Raw genomic sequence first — 26,755 nt, 5'->3', positions numbered from 1 at the left:
AATAAAAAACCTTGCAAAGCACAATGTTCATGAAGTATGGAAGTATAATTCAACATTGTCCCATGCTCCCCTGTTATATGAATGTTTATGAGGACTGTCCTCGTCATAGCTGGAGACAGAATAATATAAAAACGACCTTGGTGTAGCTGCACGGGTGCTTTGGCATCGACTCAGCCTCCACGCAGGAGGAGAATTACGGCTGTCAGGTCGGCCAAGTCGCTCGAGCAGTACGTCTGTGTTCTCCACTGGCCTTCAGATTAGCACCCTTCACCAGATTTCATATTCAAAGAAAAAAAAAACCCAACAACAAATGAAACATTAATAGAAAAATTTAAATGCATAGTTATTTTTAAAGTAAAGATGAAGAATTTCAGTTTGATCCAAAACGGTTTGATTTTATTTTTAATTTTAATTTGGCCGGTAATAGGGTATGATTGGGTTATATTTTAAAGTCAGTATCGGGGTCATGGAATCTTGGCAATTGTTAAGTGTGCAATCACTAGCCAAATTAATACAGCCAGCAAAGAGTGCGTTCTGTTCTACTAGCCATATGCAAGCCTGGCTGTTCACATATGTGAAGAAATGTTAGCAACAACTGGGCAGAAGCGAGCGGAAACGAACTACAGCGCTGGAACTGAAACTAGCCTTTCTATCTTGAGATCCAGGGATAAGGCTGCATGGTCATATTTCAAATAAACCCACTGTAAGGCTATTGAACTGCAAAATCGATATCATTTTTAAATTTGTTTGTTTTGTAAACAATTTTTGGGACTACTGTATTTCATACACCCTACAAACTTTTGTAATGCTGAATTTGTAATTTCTAAAACTGTATATATATATCATATTTAACACTTTAACCTGGAAAAATCTTACTATACAGAAAGAAGAAGGAGGAAATTGCCTAAGGATACAATAACTTGCTGCTGAAATTTAAAGTGAAAAAAAGAAATCAGAGGGCATTTGTTTTTTTTAATAAATGAGCACAGAAAACTTCTCATGTGCTACTTGATATTCAGATTTTATCTCAGGCTTGCAGGGGTGAACTAAAGTTCATAAGCATTAATATTAATTCAGAAATTCAGACATTTAATTTTTGTTTATCATCCTGCGCATCATGCTGAAACTTCCTTCTAAATGAAAAAACACACTGAGGGCGTCTTGGAACTTTGCCCGTGTAGAAATCATGTAGCCCCACTCTGTCATTAGAGGTAGCAGGTGCATCGTTTCTGAGTATCAGCTGATGCCAGAGATGTAATGCTTGGCCTTGTCTTATGACTTTTAAGCAATTACCTTGTGATGAGATATTTTGTATATTTCTTTCTTCCTCAGCGATTACTATACTGATAATGAGAATGTAATTGGTATAACCCTCTCGATAATGTTGTGAACTTTACAGATTATTAATTAACAGTGACATCTGCTCATATATGCAGGAAAAAAATACGTTAATACAAAATGCGTAATGAGAAAACAGAATCACACTTTTTTATGTGTTACAGCGCTTTATGAAAATGTTAATTTAGTAATGTAGTCTCCATATCCATTTTTTTGCACAGGTTTGAGAAGATGAGCAAACTGAGACAACAGTTTTTGAATGTTGATGTCAGGGATAGAGGCGAGATTACCTTGTGTTATGTGAGCTGTTATTGCTCACGTGTCAGTGTTTCATATCAAATGCACATTAAGCTCCTGAGACAAGGTTGGAGAGGAACTATTACTATTGACGGTTAAATTCAGGTCAGTTATATCCTGGGACTCATGTCAGTAAGATCCAGGACTATACGTGGTTATTAATGGTGGCTTATTTTAATATGATTCTGAAATTAACTGCGGATAAAACAATTATCACTTTTGAGACAAATTCCAGGACAATAAATTTGAAAGGAAACAAGGAACATGAGATTAAAGTGCAGTACAAAGTCAAAAATGTTAATACACTGTCAAAAATGTTCAAAACGGCCATAATCAAATGAGTATATTAATCTTAAATAAAACTCCCGCTGTTATATAGTCTCTCTAAATCCTTTACAATCAGTGACTGCTTGAAGTCTTCAGCTGCTGGACAGAGGCAGATAGTGGGATGAATGTCCTCTGGTGAAAGTTTGCCAGGCGTGTATCACGGCCTTCTCACTCCCTGCTGTCCCAGGGGCTTTGCCATCAGTCTAGTCTTCAGTGAGTGACATCCAGGCTCAGAGGGCTTCAGGTGGGTTGGATAGTCAAGAACATTTTAGGCCTGAAAACCCCCAGTTTCCCCAGCAGTGTGTTTGGGGTCACAGTCTGACTGCAAGGTGAGGTGCCGTGAACTGAATTCTGACGCACTGTATTGAGCCGGCAGTGCAAAGTGCTAATAGCACCAAAGTCAAGGGTTTAGATCCCAGGAAGCACACGTTCTGTCATACTGTTAAATATGTAAGCCACTCTTGGGATAAGAGTGTCTTCTAAATGCCGTAAATGTAGTGTCAGGACGCCGCTGTGTACATCAGGATTCATCCTGCTCCCACGGTGGGCAGCACATCTTCAGAGAGGGCTGTGATCCAGCTCCACTGGCAGTTATCCCAGATGAGGTGGGCTGATTGGTCTCCATCTTTTATTTCATACTTTTATTATTCTGTTTCTCTGTAACACTTTAGTCTTTGTCTAATCTGTCCATGCAACTTCACAGCGGAAGTGTTCGTGTGTTGTGGTAAACCCACTAAGGTACTGGTGGCGTATTCCTCTCTGTAGGGTAGTCTCTGATACATGTATATTGCATCCTACATAGTGGGATCTGTACAACAGTAAAGGTATTTTTGCATTATCGTCTAGTACAACTCCTCATGTCTGGACAGGTTGTTTGCTCTCGATAAGATTATCATTGCATTCTTGTTTCTTGGCACTGTACCAAAGGGTGATTTTGACATCATTAATGTATCTGCTGTATATCTGATTTTTAAGCCTGAACAGACAACTACAAAAGACTCTAGATGCAGAAGACAAATATAGAATAAACCTTTACATGTAGAATAAACTAAAGACCTTTACATCTAGAATAAACTAAAGGCCTTTACATCTAGAATAAACTCTAGACCTTTACATCTAGAATAAACTAAAGGCCTTTACATCTAGAATAAACTCTAGACCTTTACATCTAGAATAAACTAAAGACCTTTACATCTAGAATAAACTCTAGACCTTTTCATCTAGAATAAACTAAAGACCTTTACATCTAGAATAAACGAAAGACCTTTACATCTAGAATAACCTCTAGACCTTTACATCTAGAATAACCTAAAGACCTTTACATCTAGAATAACCTCTAGACCTTTTCATCTAGAATAAACTAAAGACTTTTACATCTAGAATAACCTAAAGACCTTTACATTTAGAATAAACTAAAGACCTTTTCATCTAGAATAACCTCTAGACCTTTACATCTAGAATAAACTAAAGACCTTTACATCTAGAATAACCTCTAGACCTTTACATCTAGAATAACCTCTAGACCTTTACATCTAGAATAAACTAAAAACCTTTTTATGTGTCTCATATGGATGAACTAATAATGCAAAGACACAGTAGTGGCTCAGACAAAACTCATCAAACAACTGTTCAGTTATTTATGGTCTGCTGAAAGAGAAGACTTTATTTTTTTAAAAAGTAAACTGTAAACAAAAAAAGTAAAGTTCCTATTCCAAACTATAACCTCAGTTATTGTTTCATTTCTAATTTAGCATGTTGAAATACAGAGACACGTGTCTCTGTAACACTGTTGGCCCAAGTGTGGCAGGGCGCGGGACAGTACACACAGACTTCTCGACAGTGAATGACGTTTATTAACATTAAATGCAGACAACATAGCTGGCACTCACACAAGACATCTACGGTGAACATGATTACACATTAACACTGAACGAAAAACACATACACAGCCATGTTTACATAGATCGACTTTAACACATAAGTAGCAACATCGCTACTTATGCTGCATAGCTACAATGACCAACAAGAGTGCACACGCGGACAGTTTAAATAGACAAACTAACACGTGACATTAAACCCTGTGCACGTGTGTGCAATCCCGGGGGGCATGGTTGCAAAACAGTACACATATGAATCCCCCTGCACGCGGCTGGCCTTACCACATGACTTGTGGGGGAGGAGCAGTCCGTGACAGTTACTATACAAGTAACGAATCACCATGCCATTGTTCTCCAGACAGCACCAGAATTAAGGAACCAGTCAACACATTATTTGATTAATAATTTCAGTGAGATTTAAGATGAGATGCCTGGCTTGGCTTGGGACACTGTGCAGTGTCTAACCTTCAGAAATGTCATCCTGCCACTCAGCGTGACGGAAAACACTGTCAGGCCAATGACAAGGCTGTCGATAATCAGATCACACCCCAGGCTCCTGCTCTCCTTCAGCCTCTCCATCGATGCTTTACAGAACCCTCATTCTGACGCCTAATCAATGCGCTTCACACCATCTACACAAATGTTTTTAGTCATCAATAACAATAACAACAGTGGCATCAGTAATTGCCATATTTTAACGCTGGTCATGCTGGACACTTGACCTTGCACTGTTTTGCATATTTGCATAATTCATGTCTCTCGATGTGCATGAGGAAAAGTGCAATGGCTCTGCTTGAACTAAGTGGTGCTATGTTGAACTTTGACCCCGAGCCCTGTGCTGCTGAGACGTTGGGTTTTAGTTCAGCAGGAGGTACGATGAGACCGCGGTTGCATTGTAATCAACCTGCTGTTTGTCCCAGGATGTGGGTGGGGGGGTGGATTAACAAGCTTGGCATGGCACCCAGAATTAATTAACAAGGCCAGACGTTAAAACGTTGCCAAGGACTGACTTGCATTTGCACATGGGGCAGGTTTTGAACTTCCCGAGGTTGAGCCATCTCCAAAAACCAAAGGCGGCCATTAGAACCACAGGCAGGGAGAAGTGAGGCCACAACTAAATATTTTATCCATATTGTGAAATTGACAATGCTGCAGAAATGAGCTTCCTTCAGTTTAAATATCACACCAATGTTGAAGAGTAACTTGTAAAATTCTTTTTATAAACCGCACAATGACTAGATAATTCTTTGAATTTAATTATTTGAAAACGGATGTTGTATGTAATTACACTTCAAGCCCCAAAGTCTTTCAGCATATGGAGATAATAAACTTCATCACCTCACTATAGTAAAGGATAGAGAGCAATTAACTTTCAACATACAGTGGAAATGTAATAAATAACAATTGTTTCATTCAGGCAATAAACAAAACTCAAAGGACTTGAGCCACATAAGAGATGAAACAGTCCATATGTTACTAATTGCACCAGTACAAAGAAAAGCAGCTCAGTCTGGCTGAGAAGAACTTTTATTTGGATCCAGCGAGTCAGTAGCACATCTCTTTAAAGTGCACAAGCAGCCTCACACTGTGAGACAAGTGAACCACACTGTAGGAAAAAGCGTTTGATTAAAGCAAGTGTGTTTCTGTGGTACACATGCGATGGTCCTACAAACGCCAGGCATCATGGCAGACTTTGAGCATCCTTCTCTCTGTTTGAAGAGATGAGCTTGGATCAGATCTCCAGGGTGGATGAAGAATCCAACACCGGAACTGGCACGGTACAGAGAATGGCTGCTTCCTGTGTCACCTAGAAACAGCCTGAAGGATCATTTCTCATGTTTAGATAGGTGGCCGTGTTTATCAATTTTTATTTATTTAATTTTTGCTGGTAATCCTGTTTTTTTTATATAAGCAGAGAATGTGGGAACTATGGATGCTTCGAAACCAAACATCTAGACTAACAAGTAAACAGCTCATAGCTCAGTGTTCCAACATATGCGCCAACCGCTGTCACAACTAGAGACTGACAAGGTACAACAGCTAGGGGGAGTCAGGAGAACGGGTCAGAGGGGAGAGATTTTCATCATCATCATCATCATCATCCCCACACCCCAAAACTGGGCACCAAGGCCCAATGAGTCCATGCACCAAGGTCAACACCAGAGCTGCTGACCTGAGATGGAAGATCATGGCTAAAATGGACAGATTACCAAGACCAAGGGAAGAACATGAAATGCTGCTGAAAGAATGCAGCATTACAGACAATCACTACTGTGACCATGACTGAGACCAGCCAGCTGAAATACGCCACAGATACAAGACTCCAAGATGGACATCATCAGGAAGACTGTCCTCATCTATACTAATGGAGGATGCTACTCCTATATCCATGGAGAAGGAGGTTGGGCAACACAGAGAGACATCTGGACAGGATGAAGGTACCTGAGAGGTACAACAAGCTATCCATAGCTGTCCATACCTGAGGCCTTGGAGACTGCCAAGCAACAGTTCTTCACAGCCCTGGCTGATGACCTGAAGAGGTACAAAAGAGAAGTAGAAGCCTGGATGTTTTCCCATGATCCTTCCAAAGTGGCAGTGGCAGGGTAACTGCATAAGAACAGACCCTGGAAAAGCATATGGGAGAAGGAGGCATCGTACAATAACAACGCCACGGTACTGTAGTGACCGTCACACTGTCCAAGAAAGGGTCTCAAGTATGAAGAGCTGGCTGAAGAAACTGCCTGCAGTCAATGAGCACCTGGTCCAGTTTTGGTAAGACTAGGCCCACTGTAGCATCAGATCCCTGTTCCTAGACAGGAGTTGAAACTGATATGCCCTTCTGATGTAGTAGTGCTTACTCTCCAGGGACAGTGTGTTGTAGGCCCTGAGATGCTTTTCTGCTCTCCACTGTTGTACGGAGTGGTTATTTGAGTTACTGTAACCTTCCTGTCAGCTCAAATCAGTCTGGCTGTTCTCCTCTGACCTTTCTCATCAACAAGGTATTACCACGCACAGGACTGCCACTCACTGGATGGTTTTATTTAATTTTTTTTTCTTTTTGCACCACTTTTTGTAAAAACCGTTTGCAAAGACCGTGATGCTGGAAAATCCCAGGAGTTTGTAAAACACTTAAGCTAGCTCGCCTGGCCACAACGATGACACAATGGTCAATGACTCTAGGGTATATATATATATATATATATATATATATATATATATATATATATATATATATATATATATGTTCTAAAATGGTCTGAAATATGCACAATAGACCAAATGAAATTATTCATCATAAATAAAATGTGACGGAGTCACTTTTAAAAAAATGTTTAAATCCTCCTTCATGCCATCTTTTCCCTTGCTGGAGGAGGACTGCTCTGGTGCTCCTAGTCTCTTGTTCATAAAGCGTTCTCATCACAGCTGAGGTGACACCGGCCCCACGCCATGTCCCCAATAACAGCCTCAGATCCCTGAAGCGGTCTAAAGTCAGTCTCCATTACATTCCAGATGCTCACAGTGACCTCCCCTCTCCTTTCATCCAGACCAGCCAATATGAAAGAAAAACCTTCATCGCTCATCTCATTTCTTATTTATACTCAATAGAGCTTCAAATTTAGACAACGTTGGGCCTTTTTCCCCCGTAAATCGCTACAGTCATGGGACTGAAAATGGCAACTAATTTTAAGGAGATGTCATTTTAGATTTGTTCGCAGTTTGACTGAGAAAATGTGTGCAACTCCTTAAGTCTCAGAGAGTTTATATTTCATATCAGCATATTTCATATCAAATCGTCTCTTTAAGAGATCTTTAAGTGCCATGGTACTCTTAAGTTTAAAGGAAGCACTTAAGTACTCTTTAGTTTAAAGAAAGAAAAGTATTCTTTGGTTTTGTTTTGATCTGTTTTCTCAAGGAGAAGAATCATCCAAAAATAATTATTAATACATTTTAGTCAGGCTGAATATTATTTCATAAATAATAGGGTTGATATGGTTTAATGTGTGCAATGCTGTTATCTATGCAGAGTGCGACTTCAGCCCAGATCGGAGCCCCCTGATTCTGCTGGGTGGAGCTTCCTGAACAGCCCAGTGAGGTGTTGTTTCACATCACCAGATCCAGCACCCACAGTGCGGGGGACGGATTAGCTGCCATCTGAGCTCCGGTACCTAAATCCAGCATGTTAGTAACATGCAAAGCTACTCAGTCTCCAGCAGTTCACAACCATCAAATTCTGCCAAAAAGGCATAATGGCAAAACTAGCAAAATTCTTTAGTGATGATTATTGCTTCTAAGACATTAAGTTTAAAATTAAAGCATTTGTTCAAATCAAATTATAATGATGTCTGGATTCATAAATGTACCCATTAATAACTATTAATTGCCCGTTTTAGAGATGCGCTCTCGTTAAAGTTGCGAAGAGCGGTGCGATTTAAAACACGGGGCATTAATGTCCAACCCCTCATGTTTAAAGGTAGAGTCTGGTGCACGTGACCCTGTGCTAACGACGGCCCTCTCGGCCTGCCGCGCACCAGTCTCAGGACCCCAGGGACCGCTCCGGATCCACTAAAAGGGACAGCTGAGGACAGAGAAGCTGAGATTGTGTTCCTTTTTCAGCCTTCACTTAAAACAGATTTATTTTAACAATCTCGTCTCCAGCAGGAGCCGAAGAGTCCTTTCTCCCCCCTCCTCTGCCTCTGCCTAACGCGTCTTTAATGCCAGTCCAGAAGCCCCTAAAGCAAGCATCCGGCATTATTTTTCTGAGCACATCTTTCAGCAGCTCCCTTCTTCCACATCCCTGCTGTCTTTCCTGCCCCTGTAGCAGGCGAATGGCAGGGAGAGACACCCCCCCATCCCCTCATATCTCCACTCAGATATCACTCCTCATACTCCGAGAGCAATACCCTAGACCTTTCTGCTCCACCAGTCTCTCCGTCAAGACCAGGAGCTTCAGCTCAGCTGCTGACCAGCTGACCAGTCTTTATTTATCGGCTGTACCGAGCCGCGGCGATCGCTTAATTCGCTCTCCTCTATCCAGCTAGCAGATTGTTTCAGCCACTTGGAAGAGAGCAGTATCCCGCTGGCCCGGCTGCGCGGCCCGTGCCCTGAGAGCCACGCTGAGGCGCAAAGTTATTAACCCCCTCTCTTACTGGGAAATAGTTTTTGAAGCAGCCTCTTGGAGAGGACGGGCGAGAGCAGGCGGCCCCAGCGTTCCGTCGGCTTTCCTAGTGCCGAAGACAGAACATCAAAGCGCACGCAGCTGTCTAAAGAGCAGATGAGAGATGCTCTCCACGGGAATTTGAAATGTAAATGCACACTAGACTCTTTTCTCTTCCTCTTTTTTTTGGACTCCGTTTTGCTTACAAAAATCCTGTAGTGAGTGGATAGCGGATAGTGGTAGCATACAGGAATGGTGTACGTCCAGGTTTCTAACATTAAGTCCTTTTTTGTATCAAGACCCCAGCTAAAGTGGTTCTTACATTTGAATCTTTCTATGTGGTCAAGGCAGATGTTTCATCATGTACAGAAGAAGAGCTACGCATAAACAGGATCTGCCACAGTTTCTAACCTCTGACTAGAACACAGGCTTTGGATGAATCTGGAAGGTTCTGTTGTGGTCCATACTCTGTTTTGTTATTAAGACTATCAAGCATCAGAGATCTGAGCCTGTGTTAATATCATTTCCCAATTCCCACGGTTCACATGGTAGAACATTCCAATTTCACTCAAATAACTTTACATCAACAGCTATATGGCTTGTCATCTTTGTTTAATATTGTAAAATGTGCGGTGATTGGTCACTGGTTCAAAAATATTTAAAATGCCTCAGTTTAGTGTCCATTTTACTAAGACAAGGGGCTGTTCCACAAATTAATCAGATATACTTTCAGACCACTAATTAAGAAGAATAATTATCAACACCCATCTCCCACAGGACTGGACACAGGAACTCATATTTTACACTAACATTAATTATGCACCCTGAAAGTATTTGATAGTGTTTTTATGTCAAGGGTAGCATGACAAAGGAAATAATGGTGTGGACATGCATCACTAGATCACCTGGCCACAACGATAACACAATGGTCAACGTCTCCAGGATATCTAATATATAGGGAGTGTTTCTCCTTCTCCCTTTGCCAAACACACACACACGCAGCCTTGCTTATCATCTTGGATAAAACAGTTTAAACTTTAATAGACTTTAGCACCCCCCCTCATAGTTGCCTTTCCTTCACAGTGTGTTTCCTGCTGCCAGAATCCCCACAGAGTGCTGCATTCTTCCCCACTGAGAACCCGGGAGAACTCTGAGGTCCAACCAATGGACCCAGAGTGGCTGCTATCGGTCAGATGCCGCTGGACATGAGCCACAAACCCCCTCCAAGGCAGCAGGAGACACCCCAGGCCTTCACAGGACCCAGAGCCGTGGGGGCAGTGGGAAAAGCAGGAAAAGGGGGAATATAAGAGACAACATGATAGAAAGTTATGAGAACGTGTGACAGCAGGTTTGGTGAGGGAGTTTACTGGTTTGTGCACTGGTTTAACTCGTATGTAGCAAGTGAAAAAAAGAGGAGCCAGAGTTTGTCATTCATAACGCAAATGAAGGAAACGCTAAGGAGCTTGGGAAGGTTTGGTGGAACTTTAGAGGAACTTTAGGAAGGTTTGGTGGAACTTTAGGTGTGAAATTAAGAGGTTTTCAAACAAAATAACAGTGTGGACTGATTGGATGTTTACAAAAGTAAAACAGAGACCTGTTCTTCAAATGTACAATGCACAAACTTCAGTGAAATGGGGATTTCTGACCCCAACTCTAAAAAGTTAAGGATACAAAGAAAAACACAAGCCCATTCTTCAGTAAATGTATGAAAATGCAAAGCTAAATCCAGCTACATAAAAAGGAAGCAGAGCCTAGAAGCAGATAAGCATAATATGCACAATAGTAGTGCATGATAGTGCACAGTCTGGTTATTGCATTGGGCTCAACCTCCAATGTTTACGTTCACTGCTTTCCCCTTCTGTTTCTCCTCGTCTTCTCGATGTAGCCTGGATGTCCTTCTCTCTGTCTTAAAGACCAGGACTGTTGCCCTGGACCTCCTGACATGTGTTTAAGTCCAGGCTCATGTCATGAGAAGGAGATGAGAAGATGAGGGGGCTTCGCTTCGCACGAGAAGCCATACTGAAAGAGCGAACAGGCTGTCAGCGGCGATTTCACCTTTGCCTGCTTGTCATGTGTTGCTGCCTTCCCATCCTGATGTCCAGATTTATTCGGCATTGTGGCTCTTTGCATGTGTCATGGGCAGCATTAATGAATTTTGGCAATTGGTGGATTATAATGTCAGCGATAGGTCATGAATAGGTCACAGATGATTGATTCATTTCTAAACAGGGAGGCGTTCGTAAGAGGAAGTCCAAAAACCATGTTTATTAACTTTGCGTGCAGTGGTTAGTCATTTTTGAACATTAAATCACCAGATGGAGGTTAAAGCCCCTTAAAACCTGGCGACCTCTTGCAGAGAGAATTTCTGTTGCTGATACAATCACCAAACACGACGAATCACAGCAACCAGCCAAGATTTAGCTGGTTTATATGGAAATAGCTGCATAATCATGGTACTTGAGGAGAGAGGTGTTATCATTCCTCATTACTGCAATTAATTACATCACAGTTGTTAGTATTTCTAGATCACTGACAAAGCACACGTTTCATTAAAAAAAATAAACTGAGATTTGCAGAGAGCGTGTAAAGAGGGACCAGCACTGTCACACTGTCAGAAGAGTGTTAAGTAATGAGGAACTGACTGAACGTAGCCCTGTGTGCTGTTCTGTCATCTATCTATCTATCTATCTATCTATCTATCTATCTATCTATCTATCTATCTATCTATCTATCTATCTATCTATCTATCTATCTATCTATCTATCTATCTATCTATCTATCTATCTATTTTTGTCTTGTTAGCAGTCCTCTGAAAAACTCAATGACATGCTTGGAGTGTTGAGAAGATGTCTGCATGTCTTCATGTGGTGCGTTGTGAAGATGCATGGTGCTCTTACGTTTCTGCCATATGGTCCATTAATACTGGTGTATATTATGGGACAGCTGTTTGTAGGACACTGTAAGGTTTTAGCTCTGGGGTGGTTTAAAGTGGCAGAACACACGCACATACAGGACGTCAGGGAGCTCTCAGAACATGGTCAGGATGCGCTCAGGACACTGTCAGGGCACGCTCAGGATACTGTCGTGATGCGCTCAGAATGCTCAGGACATGCTTGGCATACTGTCAGGACACTGTCAGGACTATTAAGACCCCGTCAGGATGCGCTCAGGACACCGTCAGGACACGCAGCTGCACCGCTGCTAACAAAGGCAGACGCTGCGAAGCCTGCTGGTGACTGACGAGACAGACTATCTGTCCTGCTTCCGCTTGCTTCCTGCCCTCTGGAGGAGTGGGGCTTTATCACTAAGAGCCTCGCATCTCTGCAGCCTCTCAGTCTCCTCGCTGTCCCTTCTCCGTTCTGAGAGGCCCTGAGGTTTATCTGCTGCCTGCCAGAGAGACATCGTCAGCTTGCAGCGCGGAGGCTCTTCCCTCCCCAGAATGGTTTGTTACCAGCGCATGCAGTTGATAACACCAACAACATTAGGGAAGGCCTTAATCTGATCAAATAGGAAAAAAAAGAAGAAAAAAATGCAATCATATTTCAGTTCACATTTGGACTAATTGGACTGTCACAAGCATTAATCATCAGCCCGTAACATTCTGTCAAACCGGGATATTAAATACAGGAGAGAACTCACACGCATTGTCTGGATTTTACTGCTGGCTATTGTTGATTATGAATGTGTCCCTCTTTAAATAATCTAATAACACTTGTGCTGATATGGGAGGACGGGTGGGGTGTGCGTGCATGTCTGTTTGTGTGCGCATGCGTGCATGTGCATGTGTGTGTATGAGTGCACTTGAAAATTCTTCATCTCATCCACAGTTCCCCCGAGTGTGTTACACATGCTGAGGTATGGCTTTACAAAGAGGTTCTTTTTGTGGGTACTTAAGTTTTAAGATACACCATGATGTTGAAAAATGCAAAAACTACTGCTATCTACTGAATCTACTGCTAGTCTTACACTACTGAATATACTGTTCAAGTTCAAGTTCAAGTTCAAGTTTGGTTTATTTGTCACATACATAGTCATACACAGTACAACACGCAGTGAAATGGTGGAGAGTGCTCTGTCCAAACTGAGGAAGAGAACCAGGGGTGCATAGAGAAAAAAATATATATACAGATAAATATATATTCTATGTATGTACAAAAATATATTAACAATGTATGTACAATATATGTATATTATGATTATATACACAATGTACAATGTATATGGTTGAGTATATATGTACACAATCTACAGAATGTACAGATCCATTGTATAGTACCATATCTACAGTTGTTGTAACAGGTTAATTGAGTATAAATCTAAATCTATATATACAGATGTACAGATATACAGTCATGTTACGTGGTGGTGGTCCCCACAGTTTATCAGTTTCCCTGATTCAGGGCCCGAATGGCCTGTGGGAAGAAGCTCCTCTTCAGCCTCTCTGTCTTGGCCTTCAGGGAGCGGAAGCGCCTCCCTGACCTCAACAGAGAGAAGAGTCTATTGTTGGGATGGGTGGGGTCCTTCACAATTTTCCTGGCCTTGGTTTGGCACCGCTTGTAGTAGGTGGTCTGCAGGTCAGGAAGTTCCGAGTGAGTGATGCGCTCTGCTGAACGCACTACCCTTTGGAGTGCTTGTCTGTCCTGCTTGGTGCTATTTCCAAACCAGACTGTGATGTTCCCCGTGAGGATGCTCTCGATAGTGCAGGTGTAGAAGTTCCGCAGTACCTTGGAGGGCAGTCTGAAGTCCCTTAGGCGTCTGAGGTGGTAAAGACGCTGACGAGCCTTCTTTGCCAGGGAGCTGGTATGGCGGGACCAGGACAGGTCCTGCGAGATGTGAACACCAAGGTACCTGAAACTATCTACTCTCTCCACCGTGGTTCCACTGATCGTCACAGGTTGGTAGTGCCGCTCCTGCTTCTTGCTGCAATCCAGGATCAGCTCCTTTGTCTTACTGACGTTTAGGAGGAGATTATTTTCCTGGCACCAGTTTTCCAGGTGTTTAATCTCCTCCAGGTAGGCCCTCTCGTCGTTGTCCGAGATCAGACCCACGACAACGGTGTCATCAGCAAACTTGACAATGGTGTTAGAGCTGGAAGTGGCTGTGCAGTCGTAGGTGTACAGTGAGTAGAGCAGGGGGCTTAGGACACAACCCTGAGGAGCTCCAGTGCTGAGGGTGAGGGTGGATGAGGCGCAGTTGCCCACCCGTACTGATTGTGGTCTGTCTGTTAGGAAGTTGGAGATCCAGTCGCACAGGGATGTATGCAGTCCTAGATCTCCCAGCTTAGTAGTGAGTAGGGAGGGAATGATAGTGTTAAATGCTGAACTGTAGTCGACAAATAGCATTTTAACATAATTTCCCCTCCCTTCGTCCAGGTGAGTCAGTGTAGTGTGGAGCAGATGTGCAATCGCATCGTCAGTGGAGCGGTTGTGGCGATATGCAAACTGCAGTGGGTCCATGGAGGCTGGCAGTGAAGATGTGATGAAGTCTCTAACTAGCTTTTCAAAGCACTTCATCACGACTGATGTGAGGGCGACAGGGTGGTAGTCATTGAGGTCGGAGGGTCGAGGTTTCTTCGGGACGGGGACGATGGTGGACCGCTTGAAGCTGGACGGGACAATACCGAGCGTCAGGGAGAGATTGAAGATGTCGGTGAATACCGGGGCTAGCTGATCTGCGCAGGCTTTGAGGACCCTCCCGCAGATACCGTCTGGTCCCATCACCTTCCTGGTATTCACCCTTTTAAACACTCTCCTCACGTCACTCTCCGTGATGATGAGAGGGCGCTGTTCTATGGTGGGCCCCGCGCATGTGCCATTGGCTGCGCCGATAGTGCCATTTGCACTAGCGCCGTTAGCATTGGCGCTGTTAGCACTAGCGCCGTTAGCATTGGCGCTGTTAGCACTAGCGCTGCTAGATGTAGCCTCGAAGCGAGTGAAGAATGTATTCAGCTCGTTCGCCAGAGACTCATCCGCACTCATCAGTCCAGAGGGTGGGCTCCTGTAGTCCGGGATCATCCGTAGTCCCTGCCACAGGGATCTAGAGCCACTCTGCTGGAACTGTGTCTCTTCTCTAGTTTCCTCCCGTAGCGCCGCTTCGCCTCCCTCACCGCCCTGCGCACTCCGTATGCCGCAGACTTGTACTCGTCCATGTTCCCGCTGATGATACCCGCATTGTAGGCAGCAGTGCGAGAGTTCAGAGCCTCGCGGATGGTTCTGTCCACCCAGGGCTTCTGGTTGGAAAACTTCTGTAAAACTTAGACTACTGAATCTACTGCTGCTAGCCTTAGAGTACTGAATCTACTGTGATCTTAAGACTACTGAATCTATTGTGATCTTAAGACTACTGAATCTACTGTGAGCCTTAGACTACTGAATCTACTGCGAGCCTTAGACTACTGAATCTACTGTGATCTTAAGACTACTGAATCTACTGTGAGCCTTAGACTACTGAATCTACTGCGAGCCTTAGACTACTGAATCTACTGTGATCTTAAGACTACTGAATCTACTGTGAGCCTTAGACTACTGAATCTACTACTGCTAGCCTTAGAGTACTGAATCTACTGTGATCTTAAGACTACTAAATCTACTGTGAGCCTTAGACTACTGAATCTACTGTGATCTTAAGACTACTGAATCTACTGCTAACCTTAACGCTTTGTTTTTATAAGCCAGTAACAGCGACAATATTCATTCTGGAAGAGTTAACCAAACTGATGTACGAGATGCAAATGTGTTGCTGACAAGGACACTGGAGGTTGGCTCAATAGGAGAGAACATCGCTAAATTACTAATTAAATATATCAAAGGCTTTGAGCTTGAGACACAGCCCTCACACAGGCAGTTAAGTCATAATAAGCATTCAGAGAAGCTAATAAATGTAAAAAAGGAGAAAAATTCATATTCAGGAAACATCTTCACTTTTGTCACTACAGAGGACGTCATTATCCTTACCCTGATTCTCGCTGTAGCCTCATTAAATAATCTATTGTTTCTGCCCTGAAGGCAAACAAGTTAATATTTATGGATGTAAGGAGATAATTGTCATTCCCATAATTGTGCAATTGTGAACTATTTAATTCTGCAAACTCTTCACGCAGCTGTATGGACTCCAGTAGCATGGCCCATTTAATTCATTTTCATAAAAATCGATACAGTCCTTTATGGGGACAAAGGTATGTGACTCCATTAAACACCAGCCTCTAATCAATGCATAATGAATATGTGATGTCATGGGGAAGGTTAGGAGAGGTCACGTGCACATGCACATGCCTTGTATTAGTCTCCGCAGGTCTGAATTAACTCTGATATCCCCCTTTAGTCTGATTTGATTAAAGATGGCAGCACATGTAACTATTAAAGCCCTCCCTCAAATCACTTCGTCCGCCCGTGTTACCCAAGCACAGATATTTTCTATGACAACTGGCAATTCCAGATGGGCGGGTGGTTCAATCTGACAAAGACGTAGTAGTGCAGTTTCAAGCTTCTGCTTGCAATGCCGTTAGCGTGAGTGCTGCAGTTATTATCAGTGGATGGGAGTAAAGATCAGAGCCAGCAGGCTGGCCTTCTCCATCCAGGCTGATCCATAGAAAACCTCCAGTGCACCTCCCTTTCTCCATCCAGGCTGATCCATGGAGAAGTTCCAGTGCTCCTCCCTTTCTCCATCCAGGCTGATCCATGGAGAAGTTCCAGTGCTCCTCCCTTTCTCCATCCAGGCTGATCCATGGAGAAGTTCCAGTGCACCTCCCTTTCTCCATCCAGGCTGATCCATGGAGAAGTTCCAGTGCTCCTCCCTTTCCGGGTTAATCTTACATGCTACAATAAATAACACCACAATGGTTGACTTATAAATATCAGTTCAGAAGATATGAATGTGAACAAAGTTTTATAAATAATATGAAATAAAAAAAGTAACGGGCATTTATGGTGTGAGTGGTTGAGAGGGAGAGAGAGAGAGAGAGAGAGAGAGAGAGAGAGAGAGAGAGAGAGAGAGAGAGAGCACAGAAGGTGGTTTTATGAGGTGAGGTTGTAATCTTCTCTCTTGTGATGACACAGCGTGCTGCCATGGTATGACATGTTTGGGGTGTGACAATATGAAGTCCGGGTGGGCTTTACTTAACTCACTGGCAGTGCAGCAGCCAATAAGAGGCTTGGCCACAGGCGGCCCTGTTCATATGTTCCCCTACACACATGAAGCCACAGTGAGTCTGGACAAACCCAATCCCAGACAAAACCTGTATGCCATTAACTGATACAATTTCACTATTTGCGCAGTGACATGTAAGATAACATGGTGGAGGACACAGCTCACCCACCAACATTGAGCCGGAAATGAGACATCTCTGACAAAGACAAATGCCATTCAGAAACAGTTTGATATGGTAAACAACAACCCTAAACAGGGTTTGTAAAGTAAAAGCCAAGTAATGGGCGATATGTCTTAATAAAGATCAATTATTATGCCAGCGTCACAATAATTAGTATCACAGTTTGTTCTCTCTCTCTCTCTCTCTCCCCTTCCATTTGCCCACTTGCCAAAGTAGTGTGACAGTCCTATATTTACAGTTTGGCTAACCCCTCATCAAAAAAAATGAGAGTAATTAAAGTTTGGCAACAAACTCGTTAGGGCTAACAAGACATTAAACTTCTCACTTTCACAGACTGTACCTTGCCTTGTCTTATTACAGCCATTATATTACCGTGGTCTGGATGCCAGAGTAGGGAGATCAGATTTCATTCACAGTTATCCATAGTCATAATCTACAATATAACATAGAAGTAGTGGCCATATTCCAGCAGACAGAGAACTTGGCTGTGACCCACAAAGCAAGACAGGTCATGAATCCAGCCTTGGCTGATGACATCCTGATGTTGTCCTGGGTAAAGCATAGAGCCTTCCGCTACTCAAGAGGGAATCTGTCTGGATTCCCGCGAGGTGTTTTAGGAAGAGGCATCAAGATAGAAGAAGAATCTTTGAGTTTGTTACCTGCCAAACCATTTCCATCTTAATTCACTAAAAAGCTCAGTAAAGACCTGATCTGGTATCATATGAATCTAAATCAAAGCCAGTAGGGACACATTTTAATATGATCCACTTATAAAGGGATGGGGGGCCACTGTGACCAGCATGTCATGGACTATTGGCTCCTGCTCATTGTAATGTACAAGACACCGAGGAAGAGTGAACTTTTCACTAGAATGAGAACTGATGGATTCGGTGTAAGTAAAGGGAGGGTGCATCGTCACATATCAGCCCAGATTACTTCGGGCTTGAAAAGTTGTCTTCAGGATGTTTGCACTCGGGTGTTTCTATCAGATAAGTAGAATTTTGTTTCTGAAACCCTACTTTTTTTAACCATCCTCACCCACACACCCACACCTACACGACGCATTATCCTTATGCTCCAATCACGTTGTGAGCGCAGGTTGCTGTTTAAACAATTTCAGGAAAATCTGGATCCCCTTCACATTTGTGCAGCTGTGATCATGTCTGTAAAATCTCCCCTCAGTGCTCTGCACCTGTTTGTGATCAGAGCCCTCGCTGTGCTTTGCTTATCTGGTGAATACGGCCGTCGATGACTGAACAGAGGCTGGTGGTGGCTACGCCGCACGGGACAGTGCTGATACCAGAGGTCAGCGCTCCAGAAACTGCATCTGCACCCTTCCGCTCTGTTAACCGCCTCATCTCGCTCACCATCTTCAATGATGAATTAAATATGTTTTTGAGACACTTCCACACAAAACCAATTACGTCGTTGCGAATAAATATTTAATCTGTGTATCCAGAGGCAATTTATCATCCCTCAGAAGCCAACCTTGACCAGCATAATAGTGGAAAGGTTTCATTTCCTTTTTCTGGCTCTGGATAATGGTGTAGATCGGGTCTAGATGGGTTTTTTTTACTTCCTTTTGCTTTTTCACCCAAACCCCTGGATGCTTTTCCTGGGGATTTGACACGGAGCCTCACAACACACTGCGGGAGCTGTTTCATCTGTAGTCATGAGGACATATCAATGCTGTTGTAAACCTCACCAAGCATTAGTGGATGTTTTATTTCACATTTAAGATTGTTGGATAAATATAGCAACATGATATGTTTGCTTTTTTCTCTCCTGGAGGCTGGTTAATGTATTATTGAGTGTTTGAAATCCAACATGTTTAATTTTAAAATTAGGGCAGATTTCTCTCTGTGAAAATGGTTGGCTCCATACAGCATATGTCCTTTCTCCAGTGCCCCCTTGTGGAAAATGGTCACAATGTAAGGATCATTTGTAAAGTCCAATAAAGGAGAAGTTCAAAGAGAAGACGTAATTATTCACAGTAGTCTTACAGGCACAAAATGTACATTGTGTGAAGGAAAACCCAACCAGAGTAACTGATCTGCAAAGCTATGACACAGCATATAGAGCTTTGGTAAGGTTATAGGCCTCTGTAATAACCTTCAGCGGAAACATTTGACATTACCATGTGTTTTCATGAGAAGAAAATATATATTTAAAATATGTTTAAAATGAAACATGGTTACCTGAAAATGTAAAGCTATTGAACAGCTTCTGCATGGTGGTGTTGGTGTTGGTGATGGTTTTGGTATTGGTGGTAGTGTTATTGGTGGTGATGGTGGTCGTTGCAGTGGTGATGGTGTTGGTGGTGGTGTTGTCGGTGATGGTGGTCCTTGTAGTGGTGTTGGTATTGGTGGTGGTGTTGGTGGTGATGGTGGTCGTTGCAGCGGTGATGGTGTTGGTAATGGTGTTGGTGGTGGTGATGGTGTTGGTGGTGGTGTTGGTGGTGATGGTGGTCCTTGCAGTGGTGTTGGTATTGGTGGTAGTGTTGTTGGTGGTGATGGTGGTCGTTACAGTGGTGATGGTGTTGGTGGTAGTGTTGCCGGTGATGGCAGTCCTTGTGGTGGTCGTTGTGATAGTTGTCATGGTGATGGTGTTGTGCTCCTCACCGCAAGTGACGTTATCCGGCAACTTTTGATGCATAAATGTCAAATGCTGTTATTTGACATTTTGACATTTTCATTTATGAATTTTTCATAGCTCAAGTTGTCATGGTCTAAAGAGGACGGCCTATTCAATTGGCTGGGAAAAGTGAAGGTAACACAATGTTCACTGGAAGCGCGATGAGACTTGAAGACTCAAACCTCCGTCAAGCCAATCGCCCTCTTGTGCATTTGGACGTGCTCCTCGCTGGGGTTTCTTCTGTGGTTAAATCTCAGCCTGCTCCCTGGTGACCTCTGCGAGGTTGCTGAGTGACAGTGTGAATGTCCAATAATGTTTTACAAATTCAATGTGTCATGTTCCATCTCCTCCCCTCTCCTAGTAGCCACGCCCTGCTCCCTTCGTCCATTCTCTGCACCGACTGCTAACAAGCTTGCGATGGAGGGCGAAAACGCATCTGCTCATCTGCTGCCATGGAGTCACATGAGAAAGTACAGGCTTCTTGCTGCTGTGGCGAGGGGCTAGAGGATAAATAAGAGGGGATGAAAAGTCTAGCTGAAGAACTCTTTGTGTGGCTAAATATAGCCGGTAGACACATTTGCCTTCGTTGCCTTGTCCAGGCAGATGAGCGAGACATATTGGAGACATATTAGAGATGCGTCTCTGTCATCCCCACAAGGTTTGCGACCGACACATTTGCATTTCCTGGCCTTTCCGAACAGTGTTTTTTTTCCTCGTGTTGTTCTGCGCTGCTGTTTGTTTTGGTTCGGTTTTCCTTTGTTTTTTTCCTTGTCTTCTCTGCTTTCAGATAACGTATATCTCATTTAGCTGGAACTGCGCGAGACACTCGCCTCAAACAATCTAATGCATCCCTCTGCCCTCTGCCCTGCTTTGAAGAGGGGAATAATTTATGCGCATCTCAACTGATAGAGTTCACTTTTTTCATGTTTTATACATGAAGCTAGATGTGTAAATCACAGCATCCACCTCTAAACAAATAATAGTTTTAACTGGTTTTCATAATAGATCAGTGCATGTAGTGTAATTCAGCTCTTTGATGCAGTCATTTGTGAAGTGTGGACGTGGGCACACCATGAGAGAACTCAGTCAGCAGGGTTAAGAGGATGGGACTAGAGAATCATTAATATAAAATCTATAAGTTCAGTTCTTTGTTAAGCAGGCTAATTTATCTAGTGTTTGATTGTTGACATTCACATAAAGAAGCCATTCTCTTGCACTATGTCATGAACAAAATGCACATGTTAGCGGATTACAGCAGGTTAAAGTTTCCCACACAGCTCTTAGTGTTTTACAGCACTGATCAAAGTGTCGCCTTCATGTGTACAGCTACGATATGCTGAAGACAACCGAAAGGCCGTTCATTTATAGCATACTAGGCACTATTCACAGCAACATTTACTGCAGCAGTAGATCAGGAGAAAGTGAAAAGTGAACTTTGGTGTAAAGTTTGCTGCTTTTGCTTGCAGTGGTACAAAGATAACTACAAGTAAATTAGCCTCTGCTTTCCAAATGAATAATAAAAACCATGCCGTTGTGAACTTAGCGATGCACAAGCAAAGGCATGTACATGTTGAGGTAAAGAGGTGTGTTTTTTCTTTTCTTCTTCTCCTCTTTTTTTTTTTACATTGAGTGACTCAATTTCATGCTCCATTGCCATATCTGTGCCAATGCTGCATGAAATCATTTCAGTTTGGGGATTTCAAGGTAACTGAGTGTTTCAAAAACTCCCCAGATAAAGGCTTGCATTACCCTAGACCTGAACATTATGCCTTCACACACACTCTGTCTCACTCACACACACACACACACACTCTCACGTGTGCGTGCACACTCACTCATACACACAATTTGCAAAGACGACACACCAAACATGGATAGGAACTGTGCAACCCTAAGAAAAAAATAACAGAATAATGAAGGAATTAGCAATCAGATAGCCAAACTGGTATTTGCTAAATTTAACAGCATAGTGCACTGTGTAAGCACAAGAATGACATTTAATAATTTTATAAACTCCAGCAAGATTTCACAAACAAAGGTTATTCCCTAAAGTCTAGGTAAATAGCTTCGGAATGTGTACGTGCATCAACAGATGTCCAATTCCTAAAATAGTGAGTTTTAAATCCATTCAGCATGTGTGCACTTCAGAGGAGGTAAACGGGCTTTGTGTGGATGCGTGGAGAAGTGCCTTTAAGTCCTCCTGCGGCAGACGAGAGGACGTTCTGCCAGCGTGCCCCCACCACACTGCACGCAGTCTCACAACCTATGGGGCTGAGCTCTGCTTGGAGCCCATGGCATCAAGGATGATGGGCGTATCACAAAACATGCGGGGTGAAAAAAAAAAAAGATGCTTTATCCTTACGCCGTGAAGCTGCCGGCCTGAACACTCTGCGTCATGCTTCTGGCCTCGTACTCTCCGACTCTGCTGAGGAATCAATTCAGTATAACTCCTTAGAACTTTGTGGGGAAACCAAAATCAAAAAGGTATATAAATGTCATGATATGTTACTGAAAGCAATGTTGATGTGACCTTCTTTTTTAAACCCTTAGCCTGGAACAATCAAAAGAACACTGAAGTCATCCAAGGAATAGCCCCAACCTAACAGACATCATGACACACGAAGCACCATAGCAGGGGATTAGCTATTATCCAAATACTTTCTTTGCTGGAATAAAGGGGCTTTGCAAGGTGCCTGATTAATGGAAGAGGCCCCCCATAAACAGTCCTATCTTAATGGAGCCATGAAGAGATACTTCATGAATTATTATGAGAAGGTAATTCATGAATATAAAAGGTATGGCCCTTTGTTAACCTTAGTTCTGGAATATGCAATAATGCTACTTGTTGCATACACCTATTACTAGAAGGATGAAGGATTCTTTTGTGTGTGTGTGTTTGTGTGTGTATATGTATATATATATATATATATATATATATATATATATATATATATATATATATATATATATATATATATATGTGTGTGTGTGTGTGTGTGTGTGTGTGTGTGTGTGTGTGTGTGTGTGTGTGTGTGTGTGTGTGTGCGCATGCATTGTGCTGATCTGATCTCTGCTCTGGTATGACATGCATGTTGCTGTCTGTAGGCTAATTTGTCAATCTGCTGACAGCATTTTTTCCTATAGTGATGTCCATATGTAATATTTAGAAGGACACTTTCTACAATGCCCTTCAACTCTTCCTGCAGTTTTAATGCAGTCTTAATGGGTGAAAAGTCTTTAAACAGACTTCTGATGGAGCCAGACATTTTAATGTTCAGCTGGATAACAGCAATTTCCACATTTAGTCATGGTGGACTTTATTGCATTTTTAATAAGGCATGGACTAGCATTAATTGTTTAGCATGCACAGGAGTTCATTAAGTGCTTTTATTTGATACACTGGGGCTGTTACATGTGTTTTAGTGTTCCAGGGTCATACATCTGTGCCTTCACTCACCTTTTTAGCTGTGTGTGTGTGTGTGCTCTTTAAAAGCGACAGGCTCTTTTACTCCTTATGTCATTACATCCAACCCATCTTGATAAAATTTTACACTGACTGCAAATCTCAGACACTATAAACACTCCCTTTCTTTTCATATAGCATGTCACCAACCTTAATTGCGTCTTCATATTGTTATGTTTGTAATGTTTTACTGTTTATCCAGTGTCGGGATTTATTAGTCTAATATCGAGGAAGTTTACTTCTGCCAACAGAAGGTGGAGTTCTGAGGAGGTGAAGCTGTAAGCGGACACCGAACCATCTCAGTGTGTAACTCTTGGGCCTACAAGCAGAGGCTCTTGGCAGGAAGGGAGATGCCACAACTATACATTGGGTCATTGTTCCAGTACTGTGTAGGCTGCAATTTCCATACCGTGTCGAAGTTGACCCAAGCTGGCTGCCTGTGAGTTAACTCTAAGGGTGCATGTATGACCAGAAAGGCCAGAGTTTCGGAGACTTTCTCCCAGCGGTATATTGTATAACAGATTAAAAAAGAAAGAAAAAAGTATCTGTAAATAAATAAACATCTGTGTAAAATTTATTTCATGCTGAACTATGTGTTGGGTTTTGAGCAGTTGCTTTAGACCTGGATAACATAGATTATTCTAAAGGTGTGTGTGTGTGTGTGTGTGTGTGTGTGTGTGTGTGTGTGTGTGTGTGTGTGTGTGTGTGTGTGTGCGTGTGCGTGCGTGCGTGCGTGCGTGTGTATGTGCAAGTATATGTGCATAGGTGTGTTTTCATTTCTTTATGGGGCAAATTAATACAAAAATGAATTAATCTTTTGTGGACATTATGCTAGTCCTCATAGCCCCCTGATTAAAATTCAGTTTCCACAAAAAGTAACTTTTCAAAAACAAATAATAAAGTAAGAGACAAACAATTCCCTAAGGATTCTGAGTTTAATGTTCTTAACTGGATTATGTGCAGGCCTAGCAATAGTATGCTGTAATACACATTCTGTGGGTCTCCCCCAGTCTACAGCTGAAAGACTACAAAAGTCATGGGTCTGTTTGTGCATGTGTGTGTGTGTGTGTGAGAGAGAGAGATGGTGGGTTAACTGGGATGGGGGCAGGGTGGGTGTGGGGGGGGGGGGGTAGGACAAAACCCTTAATACTCTGTAAGTCCTTATTCTTGTTTTCTTCTGCCAAGCAGATAACAGAGGAGTGTGGGAGAGTGGTGTGAAGTCATGTCCTAGCAATCTCAGTGAAGATCAGGCCAGCTCTTCTCTCCCCGTGATCTGCCAGAGCTGCCAAGAAGCATAAAGAAGAGCCCATGCTTTTATTCACAAGGTTGCAGCGATTTTATCTGCCTATCATGCTCGGTGGATATGCTGAGGTCAGGATTAAATAGAATAATACAGTTATGAAGGAAAGCTTATTGCCAAGGACACATGACACATGTTCACAGAAATAAGGAGTATAGAACAACTTTGAATAATAAATGTAGGGAAATCTTTGCACGTTTGGTCTAGTGGAGGAAATCTTTGTCTCATGAACCTGGCAGTGACCTTGCAAACAACAAACATCAAAACCAGAGAAACTAAAGGCGGGGGCTGGTGGATGCGCTTGTCTTAGCTTCTCCAGAATGGCTCTTCGGTAGCGGGTGACTCAGAGAGTGAAGTGGCAAACAAGTGCTTCTCCACACTGGGGACCTGCCATGTGCGGCTGATAAACCACACCGCTCCTACCACATGGGCTGCATCTGGCCAATCAGGACTGCCGAAGCCGGTAGGCTGTGACTTCAGCACCATGGAGAGCGCCTAGAGTTTCCTCTTCCATCTGCCATCGTAAAACTTAGAAGGTCCGAAATAGAGCACTGTGGGGCCTGTTCCGACAGCGGCACGGCCAGCCAGGTTTTCAGATGTTTTTCTCAAGGTCCAAGCTTAAATTCAAATTTGACCTGACACGCAAAAGCAAATATCATCCGCCTGAGTGGTCATGGCAGACAAGTAATTACGCCCCTGTCGACAGAAAGGGTAGCCATGTCCCCTCCTCTGCACGGAGGAAACGCTTCACACACGCGCTCAAGGTCTTGGGAGTCAGCCGTCCTGCTTGACAAGAAGCAGAGCGGAGCGTTCTGACCAACAACAGCACAAAACTACAGCAGCTAAAACAGCAAGATTAAAAGCAGGCAGAGCATGAAACATAACCTGATAAGGGGGAAATTAGTAGAGCTGTTTCAGAATGAATGGGGCAATAAATCCAACTCTGCTTCATGCAATATAATGCAAGGGCAAAGACGAACTCTGTGGTCAGCTGACAAAGGAAGAGTGCACATCAGAAATGGTGGAAGAGTGGAACAAACAAATCAAATCAAATCAGATCAAAATTTATTTATATAGCACTTTTTTACCACAGATGTTGTCACAAAGCAGCTTTACAAAGCTTTACAAAGCCCCCAGTGAGCGAGCCAAGGAAGACACAAGGAAGAAACCTTGAGAGGAAAGGGGGGCCCCTCCTCCTCTGGGTGACAACGGTCACAACAATAACAATTTTAGGAGAAAAATAAATAACAAATGAAAAAATAAACAGTTAATGTCTAGTCCAACCTTCTAGAAGTCCTAGTCTTGTCCCGATGGTGTGCGTGTCCGAGACCCATCCCACAAGAGAACGTCCATTAAGGGCAATGGAGGGTAGTTGGCTGGGGTCTGTAAAAATATGTAACATTGTAACAGTTATCAAAATGTACAACTACTGTTACACTACTGAGGTTTCCCTTCTGGTTTGTTTTTCATTTGTTAACAGATTACCACACATCCATTGCATGCATTCAGAGTCACTATGGACATCTGACATTAGGAGAAACAGAAACGATAATGAGAAGCGAAGATCAGCTCAATATCGGGCATGAAATTAAACTCAGCAGAAGCTCGAACTGCTTCAGGTGTCTTTACTTAAATCTCATCTAGCTGTTCCTGAGTCCTAAAGCCTCGGTAATATTTTAGCTTGCAACACTTTAGAGGACATGCTAACACTTAACCTCTTGCTATTAATTTCACAAATGGACTTAAGCTAATTGGGGGCCATTATTCTGTATATGATACATTAGTCCACTGGTCACCTTCAAACCTGCACTGACATGCCTTCTCATTTGATCCATTAAAAGTTCGGCTTCCGGCCTGTGCTGTAGGGCTGGCCCATGCAGCAGGTCTGTGAGCACACACAGAAAGCAAATCTCCTAATGGGCTTGACAGAGGACCTCTCCCTCATTCTCTTCACTAATGCCTTCTGATATACTTATCCTTGAAAGATCAAAGTGCCTGTGATGTACTGTACTTTCCTTTGAAGAACCCCCACTTTAAC

The sequence above is a fragment of the Electrophorus electricus genome, chromosome 26 (assembly GCF_041902795.1).
Source record: "Electrophorus electricus isolate QZ-2024a chromosome 26, ASM4190279v1, whole genome shotgun sequence".
Classification (NCBI taxonomy): Eukaryota; Metazoa; Chordata; class Actinopteri; order Gymnotiformes; family Gymnotidae; genus Electrophorus; species Electrophorus electricus.
Note: the sequence above shows the minus strand (reverse complement) of the source record.